This window comes from Eubalaena glacialis, chromosome 8 (assembly GCF_028564815.1).
Source record: "Eubalaena glacialis isolate mEubGla1 chromosome 8, mEubGla1.1.hap2.+ XY, whole genome shotgun sequence".
Classification (NCBI taxonomy): Eukaryota; Metazoa; Chordata; class Mammalia; order Artiodactyla; family Balaenidae; genus Eubalaena; species Eubalaena glacialis.
The window spans coordinates 81,352,122-81,375,066 of NC_083723.1; the positions used below are offsets into that span (position 1 = coordinate 81,352,122).

A 22,945-nucleotide genomic window follows, 5' to 3' on the forward strand; every position below is an offset into this window, starting at 1 on the left:
CTGGTTGCAGCATCACTAGCCATCTCATTTGTGTTCGAGGCACAAAGAACATGAAAAATGGAAAGTCAGAGCCAGCAAAGGAGGTCTCAGGAGCCCCCCAGCCAACTCCCTCTTTCAACTCATTGGCCAGAACCGGGTCAATGACTTCCTTAGCTGCAAGAAAGACTGGGAAATCAGGAATGGGACTGTCATGGTAGTATTGGACCAATCATAATCCTCAGTTCTGTTTATAGCGAGGAAAGGGAAAAGGGTTTGGCTATTGGGAAGGTGACTTACAGTACCTGTGACTAAACAAATACAGGCATATCTCGTTTTATTGCACTTCGAAGATATTGCTTTTTTTTTTTTTTTTACAAATTGAAGGTTTGTGGCAACCTTGCTTTATCAGATGATGGTCAGTCATATTTTTTACAATAAAGTTTTTTTTAAAAGTAAGGTGTGTACATTTTTTAGATATAATGCTATTGCACACTTAATAGAGTACAGTATAGTGTAAACATATGTACTGGAAACCAAAAAATTCATGTGACTCACTTTAGTGCAATATTTGCTTTATTGCAGTGTTCTGGAACTGAACCCACAATATCTCCAAGGTATGCCTGTATCATCCACCTGGAATAGCTAGTGCTGTCCTGTAGTTATGTACATCCTGGTGGAGCCAGGGGGAATGGATCCTTCTCTAATGTCCATAAAAACAAGGCACCAGGGCTTCCCTGGTGGCGCAGTGGTTGAGAATCTGCCTGCCAATGCAGGGGACACAGGTTCGAGCCCTGGTCTGGGAAGATCCCACGTGCCGCGGAGCAACTGGGCCCGTGAGCCACAATTACTGAGCCTGCGCGTCTGGAGCCCGTGCTCCACAACAAGAGAGGCCGCGATAGTGAGAGGCCCGCGCACCGCGATGAAGAGTGGCCCCCCCTTGCCACAACTAGAGAAAGCCCTCGCACAGAAACGAAGACCCAACACAGCCATAGATAAATAAATAAACAAATACTTAAAAAAAAAAAAGAAGTCCCATTTCACATTTAAAAAAAACAAAAAAAAAAACAAGGCACCAATGGCACAGTTACTTCACGTGGATATGAGACATTGGGCACCTGAAGCTTTCAGCACAAATGTCTCCACTTTCCAAATATTTTCCTCACTCACCATTTCTCCATCCTTTCCAACCAGTAGCCTTTTTGCACAAATTATTTGATCCACGCCAGCTCGTACCTGTCTCTTAAGATAACAGCCTTTCCATTCGACTAACTCCTGCTTGGGCCATTCAGCAGAAGACCTGGTGGGAACTCTGGGCTCATGCAAATGTCTTCTCTGCTATTTTATCTTTCCTTCCTTTTGTATTAGAATACTAGTAGTTTTGTATTTAATGAGAATACACATTAGGGATCCCAAGAAGGAAACTGTCTGGTAATGTTTCAGATGTTTTTCTTTTAGTGATCACCTGTGCAAAACGGTTTATGAATTTTAGGTTGAGCAGTTTTTTCAGATTTCATGCCCATGCCCATTTATTTTGGTTCTAAAGGAGGAAAGGCATGAGTTGCACAGGACAAACAGGTGGGAAGCAAGTACCTCATTGGCTTCCACTGACTACACCTTCTTCACCTAAGTCAAACAGAAGCCCATGTTCTTGACAACACAGAAGGGAACAGCATCAGGAGTGAATTATTTATCCTTGCTATAAATATAAACCTACACATTGTCAGCCTGTAAACACTAGTAATTAAGAAACCAGCTAAGGTCTGCTTGGGCAACGTACTTTGACAGCAGCTGCTACAGAACCTGAACCTGGAGACAGTTTGCTATCCATGTGTGAGATCCCCCTCCCTACCAGCATTAACTGCTCTCTCACCTGTGTTCCCATGCACCTCATCCAAGCGCTGAGTACAGGTCTCTCCCCCACTGCAGACTTGTAGCTCCTTTTGCATAGCGACACTGCCTCCTTCCACAGCACATCCTAAGGGTCCTGCAGAGTGCCTGACTCACAGACGCTCAGGTAAATTGCAGGGAACGGTCCACGAGTATCCTCTTAGCTCCTCCACTAGCGGGAATGCGCAGCACGTGGGAGATTCGAAATCCTCACCAACCAATCATGCGCCTAGTGGAATACATCCAGCCTCAGACACAATCTTTCTGCATCTTTCCAGGGATCTGAACGTGAAGTGTGGCCATACCAAGTTCTTTCGGCTCCTCAGACCCTTCAGTTTTCAGACAGTCGGCTCCCTCTCCCCTTCGGCTCCACCTGGGACAATCTACCTCCCCAGGTCACTCCAACCGGATAATTCATGCACATCCTTCAGTTATTTTAGCCACCAGCTCCTCCAGAAGCCTTCCCTGACCTCCCCAAGTCTGGTTCAGGGCCCCCTCTATGACCGCTCCCTCTTGGTTCTGCAGTGTAGTTGTCCATTAGTTGTTTCCTTTTCTAGACCGTGAACTCCGCAAGGGCACGAGACGATCTCGTTCTTTTGTCCCCACCGCTTATGACGCCGCCTGAAGCATAGGAGGGGTTCAAAATATTTTGGAATAAATTGATGAAGGAGTGGAGTGTCCCCAGCCTGGCGGTGCTGGGCCGGGTGTCGCTCGCATCACAGCCCCCCCTACCTGGGGAACTCCAGCCTTGGGCCCCAAGCTTAGACTCTCTCCTCAGCTTAGACCTGGGACTCCGTCAGGCAGAGGCGCGCCCGGCGGCTAGGACCCGCCTCCCGGGTTCCAGAGCGACCCCGCCCGCCCGGGCCGCGTCCTTGCGCGCGGGCCGGCTGCGGCTCCCAGGCAGGAGCCGGAGGAGCAGGTGGGGGCGACGGCCCCGCCTCCGCGTCCCGGCAGCCCCAGAGCTGGCGGCCGGGGCGTGAGCGGCGCTCACCGAGCGCAGCATCCAGCGAGGCTTGGCCCCAGCGGCGCCGCCTGGAGCACGGACCCTGCGGGACAGAGCCCGGAGCCTAGAGGCGGCGGCGGCGGCGGGGACGTCGGCCAGAGACGAATCCTGTCCTGTCCTCGGCACGGCCAGCGGCAGGTAGCGGCTCCGCGCGCGTGCCCGGGTCGGTGCCTGAGGGAGGAGGGACGAGCCGCAGCTGCGGGCGCTCGGGCCGTCCCGGAGCGGAGTGAAACGCCGGCGGGGGCAGCGTGCTGTGTACGCGCATGCGGGTGTCCGGGGGCCCCCAGCCCGGGGCGATGCGGTGCGCTGCCCAGGTGCCTGCCGCCCGCTGCCCGCCGCGCGGCGTCTCCAGGGCCCGGCCGTAACGGGACCGCGGAGGGAACGAGGTCACCGCGGGTTTGCCTGGTGACTTCCCCCGACCCGACTCTCCGTTGAGCAGCCCCTGGCGACAAGGCCGCCCGGGCCTGGTCTTCGCCAAGCTCTCCCTTCCTCCCTTCCCCACTTCACCCCCAGAACAAAAGGCTGGGGTCTCGCTGGGGAGGGGGCTGTCGCGGGATGAGCGGGAGCGAAGTAAAGAGCAGCTAGGAAATTGCAGAACTGAAGGTGGCTTGGGGGATACAGAAGCCCTCGGTGAGGAAGCCAATCTCGGAGATGTAAAGTGACTTACGCAAGGTCACACAGCTCGTGGTGACTGACCTGGGGCCAGAGCGCAGGTCTCGGGACTCCCTTCCCGGTGCTCATCTCCAGGCCCCTGAGGTCAGTAGTCTGTGCTCCAGCGATTTAGGTCTGGCCATGCATGGGTTTTAAAATCTCCTTTGGAGGAATAAGGGAGAAGGTGGCAGAGCCTGTTCCCCGCTTCCCTCAGTACACACCGGAGGCGGAGGTGCAGCGGGGATGCGGGAGCAGGGCTGAGGGAGAGGGCACTCCGAATCTCCGGGTGGGGGCTGGAGGACAGGGAACCCAGCCCTGTCCCCGTGGGCAGGCGGGCACTGGCTCGCAGGAACAGCGCCTTCTGAGCGTGGCTTGCCAGCCGCGTGGGTGTGCCTGCGACGGGAGCGGGGGCGGCGTGGGGCCCCAGTGCGCGCTGCTCCCTGGAAAGAAGTTTTTTCCCGGGAGAGGCCGGGAGAGCTCTTCTGGCGCGCTGGGACGAGCCGACAACAGCCCCGACGCTCGCGCTGTTTCGTGACGGGCTCTGTTTGGAAGGAAAGTTACTCTGCAGCAGGAAGGTGGGCTATCACTTCGCCTCTCCAAGCCTGGGGGTGTCCTTGACTGCAGAATGAGGGCTTTGTTCTGCATAACCTGTGTGATTCAGAAAGTTCGTGCCTCTCTCCTCGTTTACAGAATCTTTATCTCTTTAGAGGGAAGAGAAGTACATTTCTTCTGGTCAGCAGTAGTAGTTATCGCAGGGACTCCAGCCTCCCCTGAAAAACAAAATTTTTTTTTTTAATTTTAGGCAAAGCTATTAATGGGGACGAAGCTTAGAAGAGGGGTTGGGTTGCCTTTGGGCCTGGTAATGACTTGGATAGAAAAGGAGGCTTCACAGGTGCCGGAAATGCTTCCTACCTCGACCTAAGTAGTGGTAACACAGGTGTACGCATATAGATATTTGTGAGGTTATTCCCTTGAGATTTGTGCACTTACGCTTTCCCTCAATAAAAAAGTAAATAAAAATTTAATGCTAAAAATCCACTCATTGTAGTAGCACACAGATTAGTGCAGTTTTCCAGCCAATGAATTTTAGAGATACATTTAAAAACCACAGAAACCAAATCAGAAAAATAAATAAATAAATAAGAACAGGGAGCAAAGAAAGTTTAGCAATAACGGGAAATGAAATACACACTGCAGAGGGCCTTACCAAATACCTTTACACGAATCACCTCACATGATTCACAGTTCTTTAAGGGTAGTATTGTTATTGTGCCTTTTTTTTACAGACAAGAAAATAAAAGGTCACAGAGGTTAAATGCCTTACTCAGGGGAGCAGGGTTAAGAACCTGGGTACACAGATTTCAAATTCTATACATGCAACCATAAACAAGCAATTTTCGGCCACCTGAATCAGGGCAGAGCCATCAGGGTGACAGAGACTTGAAGGCTGGCTTCCCACTGTGCCCCCTTTTGGTTCCTTTCCAGGAGCCTCTGTTGTTTTCATATAGTTGTGAGTGTGAGATTGTGTCACAGACTAAAGGTAGCCAGCAGCGGAAGGGATGGAGGAAGTGTGTGTGTGTGTCTAAGAACATACAGTTTTAGGAACAGGAGAAAGCCAGCTGGCCCAGCCTGGAAACCCTGTTTTTAGGAGATTTATTGTTCAGAAATCATACAGTACAGGTTGTGATTTTGCAGTCACTTAAATACACACACAAAATAAATAATATAACCTAGAAAAGATCTGAGAAACCAAAATGTAATTTACTCTAGAGGAGAACATGTAGGATTTTCACTAGGGAAAACCAGTCAACTTTCCTACATTCTAGAATTTATAAATATTTGTTCATCAATGCTTATGTTTAAAAAAACCTACAAAAATAACTCAGCAGAAGGACAGAAATTTGTTTTCCAGCAAACGTGTTGTAAATATACTTACATTTGGTGCAGAAATATTTGAAACTTTAGGGTACAGGAATATTTTATCTAGAGAGAAATCTTGAGAAATGTGTCCTAAAGTGTGTTCTTCTAGTGATTTTATATTTCTTCCTAAAATTCAGAAGCCGGAGGAGTAGAATGGTGTTTGTTTTACCAGCTAATATCACATTGCAGAGTTGAATGTTTGTCTTGTTCTTGGTATTAGAAAGCTTTGGTTTGAAGAAGCTGGATTAAGTGGGGCAGGTAAAGAGGTAGCTGGATGAATCTGCTCAGCTGAGTGCCATCAAGCGTGATTATGCATCACGAAGTTATCTTTAGGCGAGTTTTGCCATGTCACAGTTAGTGTTCTTGCCATCTGGCTGCTGGAATATTTAGAAAGGAATCATAATGTTTGACTGACTCTGCTGAGAGCATGACAAAACAGACTTCGAGAGGGAACTATTAAATATGAGTTAGGGTTGGTGAGAAAATGATTAATTCTTATTTAGCCACCGCACAGAACCGAAGAGACGGACGGTTCCCAGCTGATGCGGAGCAGGTGCAGCACATAAGTTTTCTCACTGACTTCAGCCAATAGTGCACTTGAAACTTCCCCTTTGCTGTTCTAGTTGGGTATTTCCTTAGGCCTGCCCAAGCAGGAACCTAACCCGTTTTGCAGCAGGGGAATCGTGTGGTGAACTGCCGTGCTGAAGTGCCAAAGAGATAGAGTGAAGCAGAGCAAATGTGGCAAAAATGCCAGGTGGGCATTATGTGGGCCAGGCTCTGTGAAAGATTTTCAAGTGCATCTTGAAGGAATGTTCACCCTCTGTGGGCGATGTATTCCAGTGAGACACTGAATTTGAGATGGTGGCATCCAGAAAGGAAGTGCCAGGCCTGTCTATGGACTGTATCTAAGAGGAGGCAGTAGGGAGCTTGTGAGGACTCGGGTCCATGCGTGTGCAGGTGTGTGTCAGAGCAAGGTGCCCAGGCTGCCATCCACTGTGCCTTAAGAGCCAAAGGCTACCTCATACTGAATACTTGTTGTGCCTGACTAGGCTAAGAGCTTTCTACATATGAAATCAACCCAACAGCCCTATAAGGGAGCTGATTTTTCTTACTCCCATTATCAGATGGACAGAGAGGCCAAGGGCTAAACTGTTCTCAGAATGATCATGCCACACCCTGCCCTGGTCTGCTATCAGCCAACTCATAAGCCCAAGGTGCCCTTTACCTGTCTGACTCTGCCTTATTGCACCTGAGCTCCTGGAGGACAGGTACTATATCTGTTTCATCTCTCTTCCCAGCAGCTGCATCATGGGTGGCATGTGATGAGTAGTGAATGAATGAGTGAGTGAATGAATGAATACCTTCATATTTAAAGGTCAAAAGTCAGTTTGGATTTGACTTTTACTGTCTCATTCCCCTCTGTTAATATGGGTCATCAGGCATGATTGTATGGACAAGATGTATAATAGATATCTCCTTTAAAGCTGAAGGACGCTAAGCTCAGCCTGTAAGATCAGAAGGCCTCTGCTTCTTTTAGAAATTAAATATTTCTTCTTTTGTAAAACGGTTGTAATTTGAAACACCTGGGTTGGAATCTTTCATTCATCATTTATTTGTTGTATGACCTTGGACCAATTACTTCACCTTTCTGTGCCTCAGTTTTCTCATCTGTAAAGTGGGCATAGTAATAATACTACTTATCTCATATTTAGGGTAAATAACTTAAAATAAGTCCAGTGCTTAGGACAGTGCTTGGTTCATAGTAATGTTCAATAAATTAGCTATTTTTTTATTATTATTATCATCTGATGCTTTTAAAAATTGTTTGCCTTAAGTGTTTCTGGTTCCATAAAGCATTTGAGGAGTAAACAACATAAAATTAATAATGAAACTGGGGTACAGAGAACACACAGATAAGGAAGCAAGATAAAATCAAAGGTAATTTAGTGAACAAGACTATGTTATAAGGTGCAGGTAATTTCTAAAGATGAGTTTACTATAAGGTTTGGTGTAGTTTCAGGAGATGGGATTAAAAATTTGTCAGAGCTTCCCAGTAACCAAAACAAAGAGGAAAACACAAATAGTTACCCAATCCACAGTGACCATGAGATAAAATGAGATCAGTTACACAGCTTTTCCTGGTCCTGAAACTTGGGATAGCTTTCTACTGGCGGTTCTTCAAAGCAGTCACTGTTGCCATAGAGATCTAAGTCTTCAACATGGTCCCTGCCATGAAGACAATGGAAGTTTTGTGGTAGAAGTTAATAATAAGTGTTTCTTAGAACGTTATTGACTGCCGTTCCAGAGACATACTCTCAGAGCACAGCCCAGTAAAAGCTCTTCTGTGAGGGGCCAGAACACTGTGGTTTGGGGATGTGCTATTTCCTTAGCTATGCTTACTGAGTGCCTGGGAGAGTAGAAAGATTCTTCCAAAGATTATAATTCTTGTGAGAGTCAGGTGAACAATCCCATCTTTAAGAACATTTGTTCTGGCTGAAGCTATATAAATGAGCCAGATCAGTTTACTTTATCCAGAAAAAGTCCAAAGGGTGTCATCATGCACATAAACTCATTAATAGATGTGTTCATGAATTTTCTTAATACTGGTAGTCCCATAATCTCCCTTTAGCTGCAGATTTTATCACACTGTTTGGAAAAAGAAATATCCAGTGCTCTGTACTACCTTTTAAGCCCCTTAATACTTTCAATACTTCTTGGTATTAAGAATAAATGATATTTGATTTTTAAACTTTTTTTTAGTACTTGAAATAATGGTCATGTCTTTTTAGTCTCATTACATATACATTAGCCCAAATATGATTTGTATCAGTTAGGATTGCATTCAGCTGCCAAAACGAACAAAACAAAAACAATGCACACATCAGAATCTGGCTTAAACAGATACAAGAGTGTCTTGTGGAGCTAGACTCCCAAGAAAGGCAGTCCAGGGGTGATGCAGGAGCTCAAACAGTACTATCAGAGAATCAGCCTTTCCCTGCTTCACCATCTTCACCATGTAGGACATCATCCTAAATCTAGTTGCCTCATGGTCACAAGATGGCTGCTGTATCTCTAGGCTTACATCTTTAGGCAGGAAGAAAGGAAATGTGTAAATAGCTAAAGAGCGAGGGCCCTTCTATTAGGGAGGTTTTGCCTTTTTAGATAGAAAGTGACGCCCTCCCCAACTACTTCTGACGACATCTCATTGGCCAGGATGGTGTCACAATGTTGCTCTAAAATGTAAAGAGTCTGAGAAGTCAAATATTTTTAGCTGGGTAAACTGCAGCTACCACCCCTCTCTCTAATTAGGGATTTTGCTCTAAGGAAGAAGAGGAAATGGTTATTGAGTAGGCAGCTAGAAGTATCAGCCACCTGACATAACTTCCATTATTAGCCATGTCCCTGACTTAATTAGAAATTACAGAAGTGACTCAGTAATTTAAAATGTTATACTTTTCTGGTTTTTCATACAATTAGCATTAGAGGATGAAACACACCCAATTGCCTTATGTAGATTCCTAAACCGCTGTCACCAGCCCTGCTTCTTTTCTAAATTTCAGATCTAAATTTCCGTTTGCCAAAAGGACCTCATATGCTTCAAATTAAACTCACTTCTCCCCGCCCATTCACCACCCCCCAACACCCACACATTTTCTTCTGCCTTCCTTAATTAATATTAGATTGTCTTGGCAAGGAGCCTTGGGGTTGTCCTGGACTCTTTCTTCTCCCCACATCCCAGACATCCAAACTGTTATCGTCCTTGGCTCTGTCCCATTGCCGTTACTCTAATTCAAATAAATATCCATCCTCGCTCATGAGGATCCCCAAATTGGTCTACATATTTGCTGCTTCTTCATTGCCCTATAATTCATTTTCCACACATGCCCCCAGGGTGCTGTATTTAAAACACCAGTGTCTAACATCTCTCCTTTCTTTAGAAGCTTACAAACTAAAGCTCAACCTGGTTCTGTGAGCGCCATGCTTGCTGGGACTGGTTGCCACACACCCCAGACACTCCCATGTGGCAAAGCTTTGCTCACCCCCTACCCACTCCCTTCAATCATAGAAGACCTGTCTCAGAGGTCTCTTATGCTTTTCATGGTCCATAAGCCATGGGAACAGTTTATTACCTTTTCATTTATGTTTCCAGAACACTTTATATTTCTATTAATATGTTTTGCCCTGGATTCTATTTTGCCTGATATTAATCATGCTGCACCAGTTTTTTTAAAAAAAATAACAGCCTTATTGTGGTATAATTCACATACCATAAAATTCACTCTTTTAAAGTATGCAATTCAGTGATTATTAGAATATTCACAGAGTCACACAACTATAACCATCATCTTAATTCCAGAACATTTTCATCACCCCAGAAAGAAACCCATTAGCAGTCACTTCCTATCCCCCCTCTCCTCAGCCCTGACAACCACTAATCTACTTTTTATTTCTATGGATTTACCTATTCTGGAATTTTATATGTGTGGAATCATGCAGTATGTGACCTTTTGTGACTGGCTTCTTTCACTTAACATAATCTCTTTTGGGTTTATCCATGCTATAGCATCTATCAGTACTTCATTCCTTTAATTAATTAATTAATTAATTAATTGTTTAACAAAGAGCTCTCCCAACCACATACATCAGTATGAAATCATCAACCGTGTCTGCCCAGGGAATAAACTTATAGTAAAAAATGACGCTGGCTCCTTTGCTATGTGTCTGACATAAATAATTACTGGAGACATTTTTTCTCCTCATATGGTAGAACCAAGAAAAAGGACCAAAGATGTAATTGTACTTCCTCTTACTGACACAGAAATAGATTTTAAGTCTCCAGTATTCCTTAAAGCTGTCGTTTACTCTAATACTCTTCTAAACTTTTGAATGAAACGTTTTTTGGCCAATCATCTTGCTCTCCAGTATTTCAGAGGAAGAATAAAGTAGCTTCAGAAATAGGTAAGATAACTGCCTAAAACAAGACAAGCAAGCAACATTTTCCCCTACATTTTAACAGCTTTTGCATGACTTTTTTTCTGGTTTTCACCTCTATGTGTATGTCCGAAGGTTTTAGAAATTCACCTGCAGACTTTTAGAAGGAAGGCTAAAGCCGATCTGGGTTCATGCCTGGTGTTGTGCATTCCTGGTGGTCATGGATGGTCAGTGAGTTTTAAGTGATAGTGGTTGACCTGTAGTCATTTTGACATTATCTATATAAATTATGTATGCCTAAGAATGATGGGTCAGGATACCTGTCCGTAAGATCTAGGGGTGCATTATTCCGTGGCTGGAGAAAGAAAGCCACCATTGTCATTTCAGACCTGTGCACCCCCTTATGGTGCTCTCTTGTTTTCTCCCATTTAACGAATGACTAGGATCGGTTACAAATGGAACCAACTCACAAATGATTCATGCCTAATGGGCAATCATGTTTTAAAGCTGTTCCTCATTGTATAGTAACCATGTATTAACAGAAGAATTAAATCTTAGGGGTTATGGATTGGTTTGAGGAGAATTATTTCACTCTACTCTTGGTGGTTTTCCAAGCCCACTTGGTCAATCACCTTTGACACCTGTGGCTGGCTGTAGGGGTGGTTTCAGCTGTCATGGAAGTCTGCCTGCAAGGCCAGCCCAGTGAAACCCATGGTCAGGTCTCAGTACTGTTCTTTGTGGATCCAGCTCACTTAGACCAAATTGTCAACGCAAATTTATATTTTTCTTTATTCATTTATTCATTTGTATTTACCTTTTAGATGTAGAGGGGTCTCCTAACTCAGATGATGCAAAGCATTTAAAAAAATACTTCTCCACAATTGTCCCAAGTAAAGAAAGCAATCCAGAACTTTTATTTTTTAAGTTAGTTTTTCAAATGGGTAATAATGCCCAAGATACATACTTCAAAAAGTGTAAAAAGGATATACAGTATAAAGTAAGTCTTTCTCACACCCCAGTCTCAGACCACCTGGTTGTTATACATTCTTCCAGAGATATTTCATACATATATATGCATAAGCAGGTATGGGTATACCTATATTTACATATACCTGTATTTATAGGTATACACATATTATACAAATAAAGGCATATTCATTCTATATACATTTTCTGCTGCCTGCTTTTTTCACTTAATATAACCTGGAGATCATTCCATATTGGTACATATAGGGCTGCCATATTCCTTTAATGGCTACCTAGTATGCCATTTTAAGGTACAAACTGTAATTTAATAACCAGCTCCCAGTCAGTGGGTTTATAGGTTATTTCCAGCCTTTTGGTATTAAAAACAATGCTGCAGTGAATGTCGCTGTATACATTATTTCTCGTAAGTGATACACTATGTGATAAGATAAATTCCTAGAATTAGAAAGTATACTTAAAAAATTTGATAATTTGCTCATTGCCCTTTATAGAAAGTTGTACTAATTTATATTTCCACCAGTAATTATGAGCGTCTGATGCCTTGCACCCTCTCTGATACGTATTTGCCAAACCTCTGATCTTTGTCAATCTAAGTGAAAGATGGTATCTTGGTGTGGTTCTGACCTGTATTGTCTCATTATCGATAAGGTTCAGCACCTTCAAATGTGTTTAAATACCATTTGTATTTCTTTATCTGGGATATGTTTGGCCCATTGTCCATTTTTCTGTTGGGTCATTGCTTTCTTTTCCTGTTAAACAAAGAATTGCTTTATTAATACAAACTATTAATACATACACACAAACTATAAAGTGCTAAGAAATCTAAATATCTAGGTCATAGCAAACAGGTAATCATTTCACAATGTATACATATATCAAATCATTATGTTGTATACCTAAAACTAATACAATGTTGTATGTCAATTATATCTCAATTTTAAAAGATTTTAAAAATAAAGATTTGTTTTTTACCACCTTTTGTCTGCAAGCTAAGGAACTTAATATACATATATTATCTCCTGCTTTATCTTCCCTTTTACCTGACAACTTTTGTTAGTTATATCTTTCTATTTTGCCATGATTAATAGTAGTTATAGTCATTTCTGTTACCATAATTTCATAGGCTCTTCAGCCGTGGTTCTATGGTTAATTCAATACTCACTGTCTTTCTTTTTGCCCTAATTTCTCTCTTCAACTCTTAATTGGCTGAAGTTTTTCCTATGGTAGTATCTTCAATACAAATTCAGGAAACATAATTCTTACATGTTTAAAAACATCTGTCATACTTGCTTTTTGACTACAGTGACAGTTTGGCTGGGTATAAACTTTTGGATCATACATTATTTCTCTGGGATACTGTGGCATGTCTAATATGTCTCCAAAACTATATCATTTTTTCTTCGGATATCATGTGCCTTTTAATCTTATTAAATTAAAAATCTTATTAAATTAATTAAATTAAAAATCTTATTAAATTAATTAAATTAAACTAAATATAGAATTAAACCTTATTTTTGAAAAATTTTCTTAAATTATATATTTGTGATTATGTATTGGAATATTTATTCTCTTCCATTCATTTGTGTCTTTTATTAAGTGAAACCATTTATCTTTTTTGGTCTGTCTTCCACATCTATCATTTTCTCTCTAACACTTTTAAATTCTTTGTCCATTTCTGTTTCATTTTATTTATTTTTCTCAATTCTCCATGGTCCTCAGTGTGTTTTCAACAATACCTGTTTTCTTTGGGCTCTTTGTAGTGTGCTCTTCATTTTTTTAAATGGAAGTATAGTTGATTTACAATGTTGTGTTAGTTTCAGGTATTCAGCAAAGTGATTCAGTATATTCAGTGATATATATATGCATATATATTCATATATGCATATTCATAATATGCATATATATTCTTTTTCAAATTCTTTTCCATTATAGGTTATTAAAAGATATTGAATATAGCTCTCTGTGCTATACAGTAGGACCTTGTTTGGTCTTCATTTTTCTCTTTCACTTCTCCCACGTTATGTTTCATCTCCTATTGCCTTGCTACATCTTCTCCTTATATTTTTCCTTTGTGTCCTTAATTTAAATGGATAACTGTTTCATAAAAATTTTTCAGTTAATAATTTTATGCCTTGTCACTGTTTTCATCTGCTTCACAGCAGTATATTTTCTGATAAGTGTTTTTCATCTATCATCTGTCCTTTGTCCTGTTCCTTTTCCCACTTTTTTTTTTTCTAGTTTTCTTGTATAGATCTTGTGCTGGTTCTCTTCACTGTTTCCTTTTATTTAGTATTCATCTTAGAATGATTTGAATTCTTCTTAGACCAGCTATTTGCAGGAGATTTGTTTAAGGAAAAGATCAGGGCAGCTTCTAGACCAGGGAGAGTTCTCTTTGGGTCAGAGAAGTGCTCCTTATGACAGAGAGAGAGAGAGAGAGAGAGAGAGAAGAGAGAGGGAGAGAGGGAGAGGGAGAGGGAGGAAGAGAGGAAGAGAGAGAAAGTGAGAGGCTTTAGGCTGCTCATGATTTACTCTCTCCCTCACCCTTCCTCACTTCTAGCCGTGTACCCACTGGAATGGCTTGTCTTTGCCTCCTTCCCTGCTCCCTGGTGTGTCTAAGGTCCAGGGTCGCTCCTGTGCTGTCCTACACACCCTTTTCCATTAGTCCAAACAAGTGTTGGTGGGGCTTCCTCACTGAGGAGCCAGAGCTTCTTATTTTGGAGAATGACTCTGTGTGGACCTTGTCTGAGGTCTGCAGCCACAGGCCTACTCTCTACAACACCTTACCTAGACCCTGTATTTGATCGTCCTGGGCAGCAGGCAGCCCTGTCTCATTTATTGAAATTCAGGGTTACAGAAATCTAGTTTTTACTCTCTGCAATTGAGTTTATATTTCTGAGATTCCCTTTCCTTCCTATTTTGAAATGGTTTCCAAGAAAAGGAAGGAACAGAGATATTTTCACTCCACCATCTGAAAACCAGAAGACCTCCTTGAACTCAACTTTATTTTGAAAAGTGTTTTCTAATTTAAAAGACTAAAGCGTCATCTCTGCTGTCCCTTAGGACAAGCGTTTCCATTTCCAGGAAGCCACCATATCCTTAATTTTAAAAATTACATTTGAAAGAACTTTGCTTTTTGGAGAGGATCGTAAACTATTTTTTTTTTTTTTTAATAAATTTATTTATTTATATTTATTTTTGGCTGTGTTGGGTCTTCTTTTCTGTGCGAGGGCTTTCTCCAGTTGCCGCGAGCGGGGGCCACTCTTCATCGCGGTGCGCGGGCCTCTCACCATCTCGACCTCTCCCGTTGCGGAGCACAGGCTCCAGACGCGCAGGCTCAGTAGTTGTGGCTCACGGGCTTAGTTGCTCCGTGGCATGTGGGATCTTCCCAGACCAGGGCTCGAACCCGTGTCCCCTGCATTGGCAGGCAGATTCTTAACCACTGCACCACCAGGGAAGCCCCCGTAAACTATTTTTGATTTGTTTAATACTTATCTCAAAGCAATACTCATTTGGTCCTCACTTATGCAAATCAGGAAAGAAGGAACATGCTTTACATTTTTATAGATGGAGAAATAGATGACAATTAAAACCAGAACTAGAGATCAGTTCTCTCAACTGTCAAACTATTCCTCTTTGATGACAGCGTTTCTAACATGCCAGGTGAAGCTTTTCTAGTGAGCACTGGAAGCTTTGAGAATCCCACATCCAGAATACATTTTATTCCCACACTGATAATAAGGCCTACAGTTGGACAGGAATTTCTCCTGCACCTTTCCTCCCTTCCTATTTTAGTTGGTAATATTTTTCTTTAAATATCATTAAGATAATTATTTAATCTTTAGACACACAATTTACATAATGTGCTGCTGCCGAGGTGTGTCTCCATCTTTTGCTTGAGTAGTTGGCATGACCCCTGATATATATGTTTTCTATTTCTTCCCCATAGCAACAGCCAAGCAACAGTATTTGACACTACCTTTGGCCTTGGCAATACCAAGATACCTAAGACACAGTTCCTATCTTTGAACCTTCGAGGAGCCCGTGGTCCAATGAAGGGAGACACACAGACGTGTGAAAGGAAATTGCCAGAGTCCCTAGTGCCGTAATAAAATTGCGAACAAAGTACTGTAGGAGCAGTTAGCTCTGGCGAAGGGAGAAGAAAATCTGTGCAGAGAAGTTGGCACCTGAGTGTGTTTCAAAGGATTGGTAGAAATTTTCCAGGTGGTGAAGGCCATCACATGCAGCCTGCGTAGCATGGACAAAGGCACAGAAATATAAAGAAAAGATATGTAAGAAAATGTCACAAGTGTGGTGTGGACAGAGGATAGGATGCATAGAATAGAGTGGAGGATGAAATGGAGAACTTGACTCCGTGACGAAGAGCCTTTAGGAAAGGAGTATATGTGAACTGGGGAGTGAAGCCCTGTAGTCTGAGAGGTAAGACCTCCAGTCAGTGTATCAGGCTTGGCTGTCAGTGAACTGTGCTTGCTGCCAATGACGGAATGTGCCTGGTGACAGAGCTGAGGATGCCTCCTTGCCACAGGTTGTTTGAGATTCTAGCGAACTTCAAACTGGACAGGGAACTGGAGGCACCAGAACTTGGGCCAGCCACCCTGATCTGGCCCAGGCTGGCGCAGTATCCCTACTGTGAAATTACTGAAACTAAAATCTAAAGTCTCAGAAGTGAAACTAGAAAAGAAAGAATTTGTCTTGTAGACTTGTTCCCTGTGCCCCCTCCAGTCTGAACATTATTTCCTCAGTGATTCTCAGAACAGCATTTTTAGGAGTATTCACAATCCTAAGTGCAAAATGACCACCTTAGCCTTAGAAAGGAAAAAATGCCCTCCTTATAAAATCCAACATCATAAAATAAATTAAAGAGGTGGTAATTTATTTTATAAAATGACTTATTATTTTATAACATTGATTATGGGTTTCCATTGAATAATAAACTCCTTTTGTGTGCTTAAAGCATACCTCGATTTTTCCAAAATTAGACATGCCATTTTTCAGAAGCATAGCTGTTATGTAAAATGAGGCTTACTTATAAATGTGTGATTAGTATCATGTATTTTTTTAATATTTATTTTTTTTAAAGATTTTTTTGATGTGGACCATTTTTAAAGTCTTTATTAGATTTGTTACAATATTGCTTCTGTTTAATGCTTTGGTTTTTGGCCGTGAGGCATGTGGTATCTTAGCTCCCTGACCAGGGATGGAACCCACACCCACTACATTGGAAGGCGAAGTCTTAACCGCTGAACCGCCAGGGAGGTTCCCCATCATGTCTTTTTTTTTTTTTTTTTTTAATCATATCTTTTTAATAAGCCTCGTTCTTCTTTTAGCTAATTCAAAGGCAGAAAAAAAAAAAGACAGGAAATCAATATTTTCTCCTTTAACTCTTGGGAACCACACACACAACGATTTTTATGGCATTTAGCCATAATTTATTTTATTTTTATTTATTTTGGGCTGCGTTGGGTCTTAGTTGCAGCATGCAGGGTCTTTGTTGTGGCATGAGGGATCTTTTCGTTGCATTGCACGGGCTTCTCTTTAGTTGTGGCGTGCAGGCTCCAGGGCACGTGCGCTCTCTAGTTGAGGCGCGTGAACTCAGTAGTTGTGGTGTGCTGGCTTAGTTCCCCCACGGCACGTGGGATCTTAGTTCCCTGACCAGGGATCGAACCCGCGTCCCCTGCATTGTAAGGTGCATTCTTTACCACTGGACAACCAGGGAAGTCCATAATTAAAATGCTTGAGTCAATGATAAATATTATCAATATCACTATTTATATCTTTTCACCTAATACTGTTCAAATATTATAATGAATTCAATGATCTGGGAACAAATTTGCATTTCAATAAGAGTCTTATAAAAGGAAACCAATTTCTGAGCTCGTTGTAGGTGTGACTTAGTAGCTTCCATATTAGATTGTGGTTAAAGTGTATCTTGGTTTTAGAACACACATGGACAATCTTCATAAATCCTTTAAGCATTTCAGCAGATAATTAACTATCATATCTGGTCAGGCCTGAGCAGATTCAGCTTCAGGAGCTGCTGTCGAGGCTGGTGTATCTCAGGTGTGGGAAACCCTTCATATCACCTGTGGGAGAGGTGAATGGGCACTCAGCTCAGTTTCTGTTTCCCTTGTGTGTCAATTCCAGTCCTAAGTACAGTGTGCCATTTTCATGGACCCAGACTGCTGAAATTAAACGGATCTACAGAAAAAAGAACCTTCTCAGTAGAGGACACAACTTCCGACTGTATGGGGCAGGGCATTTCATCATCCTGGTTGTTCTAGAACAGGGCTTTTCAAACTTCAGCGGGCACAAAAATCACTTGCTGACAAGAGACTCCCAAAGACTCTGATTCAGTATGTCTGGGGTGGAGACTGTGCCTTTCTTACAAGCTTCCACATTCTAGAGCTACTCAAGGTATGGATTCAGACCAACAGTGTTGGCCTCGCCCGGGAGCTTGTTAGAAATGCAGGATCTCAGGCCCCACCCTAGAGCTACTGAATCAGAATCTGCATTTTAACAGGACCCCTTGGGTGATTCGTCCTCCATTAAAATTGGGGAAACACTGCTCTAGATCACTGTTCCCCAAAGCACCAAGGTTTAAGTATCACTATGGAAACCTGAAATGAGTTTAGATGGTACATAGATGAACATTTTATTTTAATAATCGTTAAGTTGATTTTTATTATTACCATCTATTTATGGCAAATAATATTGGTTTTCCATTTATGGTAATAATTTAAAGTTTCTTTTGCAAAATAAACAATTTTAAATTAAGTTCAGGTGGTATGTGGATGTGACAAAAACTATAAAAAGTCGTATGTTTACAAGTGACTTAACATGGTGCTTAAGAGCATGGACTCTGGAGCCAGACACACAGGGTTTGAATGCCTGCTCCTCCAGTAATTCACTGTGTGACTTTGGGCAAGTTTCTTCACCTCAGTGGGCCTTGGTTTCCTCATCTGAAGAATGGCGATAATAGTATCTATCTGATTGGGATATTGTGGGGCTTAAATACGTTCATATGTGAAAAGTTCTAAGGATAGTGCCTGACACATTGCAAGGGCTGTATCAGGGCTAACTTACCTTACTATAATCTAGAACACAAATGTTCAAAGATTTTTTACCCTGTGCTTTTTATTTCCCCCTACCTTATCCCCTGCTTCCTTGCTTACTCAGATCGACATGCCCCACCTCCCACAAAAAGCTAAATATTCCAGGAATTTTGTACCATTGAGGAGAGTGAGAGCAGCAACTTCCATTTGGCCAATAAGAGGATGGTCTTCACTTAGCGAGGTGGACGGGGGGCATGAGAGCTTACAGGTGGGAAGTCCCAGGAGAGGACTCTGCCCAGAGAATTTGCTCTGAAACAATGAGGAAGTGACAACAGAAAGTGACCACTCGTACATCATTTTCACCATAACCTGGAAAGAAGGTTTTTTAAAAATTCCATTATTGTTTTACGTATAGCTTTGGCAACTTTACCACATGTTTTTCGAGAACATTTTGATGTGTGCCTTATATGCTCATGGGCTCTTGGGTTGTGATTTCCTGGCTGCAGGGCACCTTTGATAAATAAATGACTGATTGGTAGAGTGGCAGGACCCTGCTGAAACCACGGTGTGAGAAATGGACCACCTCACAGGGTTCATTCGCCCGCATTAGTGCAGAGGTGAGAAATCTCTCTTCTCTTTTCCTGACTTCATAGGCAAAGAAACAAGGGACTCAGTAGGACAGTGTCAAAACATAAAGAGTTGTGAGTGCCCAGAGAACCTTATTTTCAGATTCCTATTCAAATGTATTTTTAGAACCAGCAAAAGATGCTTTTGTCAAATAGTAGCAGTAATCCTTGCTTATATTTTAAAAATAGGCACATTTTCTATTTGTGAACAGCTGTGATCTGACAAACTATCCTTAGGGGAGAAAAGTGATGATGACAAGAGCAACTAGTGTGTAAAATTGTTGACCATGAGTTATTTCTCTCTGAAATAACTCACAAAGCTCAGCATATTTAACTTTTTAACATAAAAAGATAGGCAAGCCCAGTCCACATCTCTCTCCAAATGGGAACAGACAGACCGATCCGGTAGGGAAGGAAGGAGAGCAGAGGGGTTGGAGGAAGAGTTCATTACCTGCACCAAGTGGACATCAGTTCTCCTGCCCCACCCCCATTGGCTCCCTGTAAAGCAGTTGCCCTCTGGCAATCTGTGGGTCCTAGGTGGCCTGCAGACATGTTCTGCTGGCCCACTGGTTTTTAAAAATGCTTTTTGATTTGGTTACCCACATTTCAAAACAGGATTTCACACGAAAATCTAGATAATGGGGACTTTGGGGAAAAAATGGGAAGATCTGGGGTCAATACTGGACTTGCATTCCTACTGAATATCAATCAGACAGAGCTGAGGGAGCCCTCCTGCTCCAGCCCCAGGTCTTCTCTCCTGTTGGCCGGGCCCTTCCACACCTCTTCCTTCCACTGTTTCCTCACCTCTGAGTCGATGCTCACAAGTCAGCTCCCTGCCTACAAGCAATGCTGGGAAAAGGAATTCCTGGGTTCTGGATGAGGGACAAGGATTCATAATGGGAGCAATTCCTCAGGCATAGGAAAAGTGTCCAAAAATGGTGGACGGCCACAACAAGACAGATGTCCACCCCTACGCAAGGAGGGAGACACTTGCAGAATAGTGTCATGTCCCTGAAGCCCCTCTGTGGTTCCAGCCTTTTCCTCTTCTTTTCCAAGCACACAGAGCCTCCCAGCTGCTTGCATCCTCCTACTTCTGTTATCTCTGCTTATGTGCTACTTCTTCTAACTAGAACCGACTCTTATAGCCACCTTTCTACCTGTTGAAAAATGCAATAGTTTCTACCAAATATTTATTTATTGTCCCCCTTCCTCGTGTTTGAATTGATGATGACATTTCTTAGCACTCCACACCTCTCTTGGGGCATTTATCCTACTCCACCTTTTCTTATAGTTACTTGTGGCAATGGAGAAGGTGGTGGTATGATGATGATAAATATAGCTTCAATTAAGTGTCTGCTTTGTGTCAGGACCTGTATTATGTTCTTCATCTACAGTCTTTGTTTTAATTCTGATAACAAACTAAGAGTTAAGCATGGTAGCTATTTTACAAATAAAGAAAATGAGACTCACTTAGGTTAAGTAACTTGACTAAGGCCACACAGCTGGGGAAAAGCAGCGGCAGAAGTAGAACCCAAGTCTGACTGTAAGACCAGCACTGTTCCCCGCATTCGGGGTCTCACGTGGAAACAGTGTTAGTTCTGTTCCTCTTGCCACCCTCCCCTCTAATGGTGTTTGAGTATCTTACCTGCATCTCGATGCTGGTTTTCAGAGTTATTTCATGAGTTGGGAGAAAATATAAAAGCCTTTGAGAATCTGGCTTTTTTTGTCCTAAGCTTTTTTTAATACACTGCAGAGCAAAATGACATTTTTAAATGTACGGGAGAGCACAAAGCATCAAAGAGCTCATGGGTACAGCCTGTGACTTCCTGGAGCCCTGCATTCTTAACTGTCAGACTTTAACAAATACTTCTCTAGATAATTGCTTAATTATTATATCTGTCAAGAAAAAGCCTTCACAGCCATCAAGTACTAAGTATAAAAATATGCTTTCATCCTGGAGTTTGAAAAATCATTCCTGAGATTTCAGCAAGACAGAAGCCCAGTGGCACATGGTCACTCTCAGATTTGTGAGGATAAAACTAGATGGAGAGCAAAGGATGCTGAGGTTAGGGGGAGCACATGGAAGAATTATATCGATACTTACCTGTAGGAGGTCCTTTTCACTCGAGGGTCTCTAAAATACTTTGCAAAATGGAAGTAGAGAAGTAATATGATCTGAATTATACCAAGTTAGTAAAACAAAGAAATGAGGTTTTGGATCAGAAAGGCCAGGGCTTTTATGCAGCTCTGGTACTCCTGCTGAAACTTAGTAGAAACTACATAACCTCTCTGAGACAAAATTTGGTTTATCTCTACTATGGAAATGTCAACATTTACCATCGAGTTGTTGAGAGGATTAAATAAAACAGTGTATTATAAGTACTTAGTGCAGTGCTGAATATATATAGGGGGTTCAAAAAGTTATACAGTCAATCCTCATTATTCATGGATTCCACAGGTTGCTAATCACCTACTCTCTAAACTTTATTTGTAACCCCAAAGTCAATAGTCGGAGGTGACTTCACGGTTATTCAGACATCCACAGGGAGGGGAGAAGCTCGAGTCGCGTCACGCACGCGTTCCCAGCTGAGGTTGAACGAGCAGCACCCTGCCTTCTCTTTCCAGCTCTCACACTGTAAACAAGTGTCCTTTTCATATTCTATTTAGTGCCATGTTTTTCAAATTATTGTGCTTATTGTTGGTGAGTTCGCTTCAGTGCCCCCCCCCCCGCCAGGTATAGGGCTGTAGTGCTGCGTAGTGTTCTTGAACCCAGGAAGGCTGTGATTTGCCTTATGGAGAAAATACGTATGTTAGATAAGCTTTGTTCAGGCGTGAGTTATAATATCAATGAATTAACAATCTATATTAAACACGGTATCTTTAATCAGAAACACTAATATATAAAACAAAGTTATATATTAATCAGCTGACAAAAATCTTGTGACCAGGGGCTCACATGGGCCTAACCCTTTGTCTCTCCTAGGAGAAATGGTTCAGGTATTTGCTAACGCAGTGTTCATGGCAACTGTAAAGAACTTAGCTACCATGAATAATGAAAATCAGCTCTAAACTTATGGTTACCAGGGGGTAAGGGGGGGAGGGATAAATTGGAAGATTGGGATTGATATATACACACTACTATATATAAAATAGATAACTAATACGGACCTACTGTATAGCACAGGCAACTCTACTCAATACTCTGTAATGGCCTATATGGGAAAAGAATCTAAAAAAGAGTGAATATATGTATTTGTATAACTGATTCATTTGCTGTACACCTGAAACTAACCCAACATTGTAAATCAACTATACTCCAATAAAATTTTTTAAAAATTAAAAAATTTGAAAAAAGAAAAAAGAAAAAGAGAATCTGTTCTATTCAACTTAGTTCCATATTAGGTTGGTTAAATATTAGTGGCTATAACAAATTAACTCCAAACTCTCCATGGCTTAACACAGAAGTTTATTTTTCATGAATGTAGAGTCTAATCAGGTGTTTGGCAGATGGCCTTAAAATGGTGAGTCAGGGACCCAGACTTATTACATCCGTGGCTCTGCCCACAGTAGAACCTTTGCTTCCAGCCAGTGGATTGAGGAAGACAGAAAAGTAGTGTATGGAAAGTCTTTATGGGCCAGCCTAGAGATAGAGCGCATCACTTCTGCCTTCATTCTGTTGGCCAGAGCTTAGTCACGTGGTCACACCTAACTGTAAAGGAGGCTGGAAAATATGATCTGTGTGCTGAGGGGTTACATGAATAGTTGTGCCACAATTCTCCTTAAAATTATTTCCTACAGTCATTTTCCTTTGGATAAATGGCAAAGCCCTTAGGTAAGAGACATTTAAGTTTTGTAAGTTACTCTTCTGAACCCATTACCATTCTGCACCA

At 42.2% G+C, this 22,945-nt stretch overlaps 1 protein-coding gene and 1 long non-coding RNA gene across 5 annotated transcripts in view; one reads left to right on the top strand and one right to left on the bottom strand.

The window, feature by feature from the left end:
* Positions 1 to 2,686, bottom strand: part of LOC133096844 (uncharacterized) — a 140,445-nt gene extending 137,759 nt beyond the window's left edge. Inside the window, exon 1 of the long non-coding RNA XR_009701861.1 lies at positions 1,850 to 2,686. This is a non-coding gene — a long non-coding RNA (uncharacterized LOC133096844). The remainder of the gene's footprint in view (positions 1 to 1,849) is intronic.
* Positions 2,668 to 22,945, top strand: part of WIPF3 (WAS/WASL interacting protein family member 3) — an 86,625-nt gene continuing 66,347 nt past the window's right edge. For 2 of the 4 annotated variants that reach the window (XM_061198634.1, XM_061198635.1), the window contains exon 1: positions 2,668 to 3,007. The gene's annotated coding sequence lies outside the window, so the exon portion shown is untranslated. Of the gene's footprint in view, positions 3,008 to 3,995; positions 4,096 to 22,945 lie in introns of those variants that run through there. The other 2 variants (XM_061198632.1, XM_061198633.1) reach the window with 2 other exon arrangements.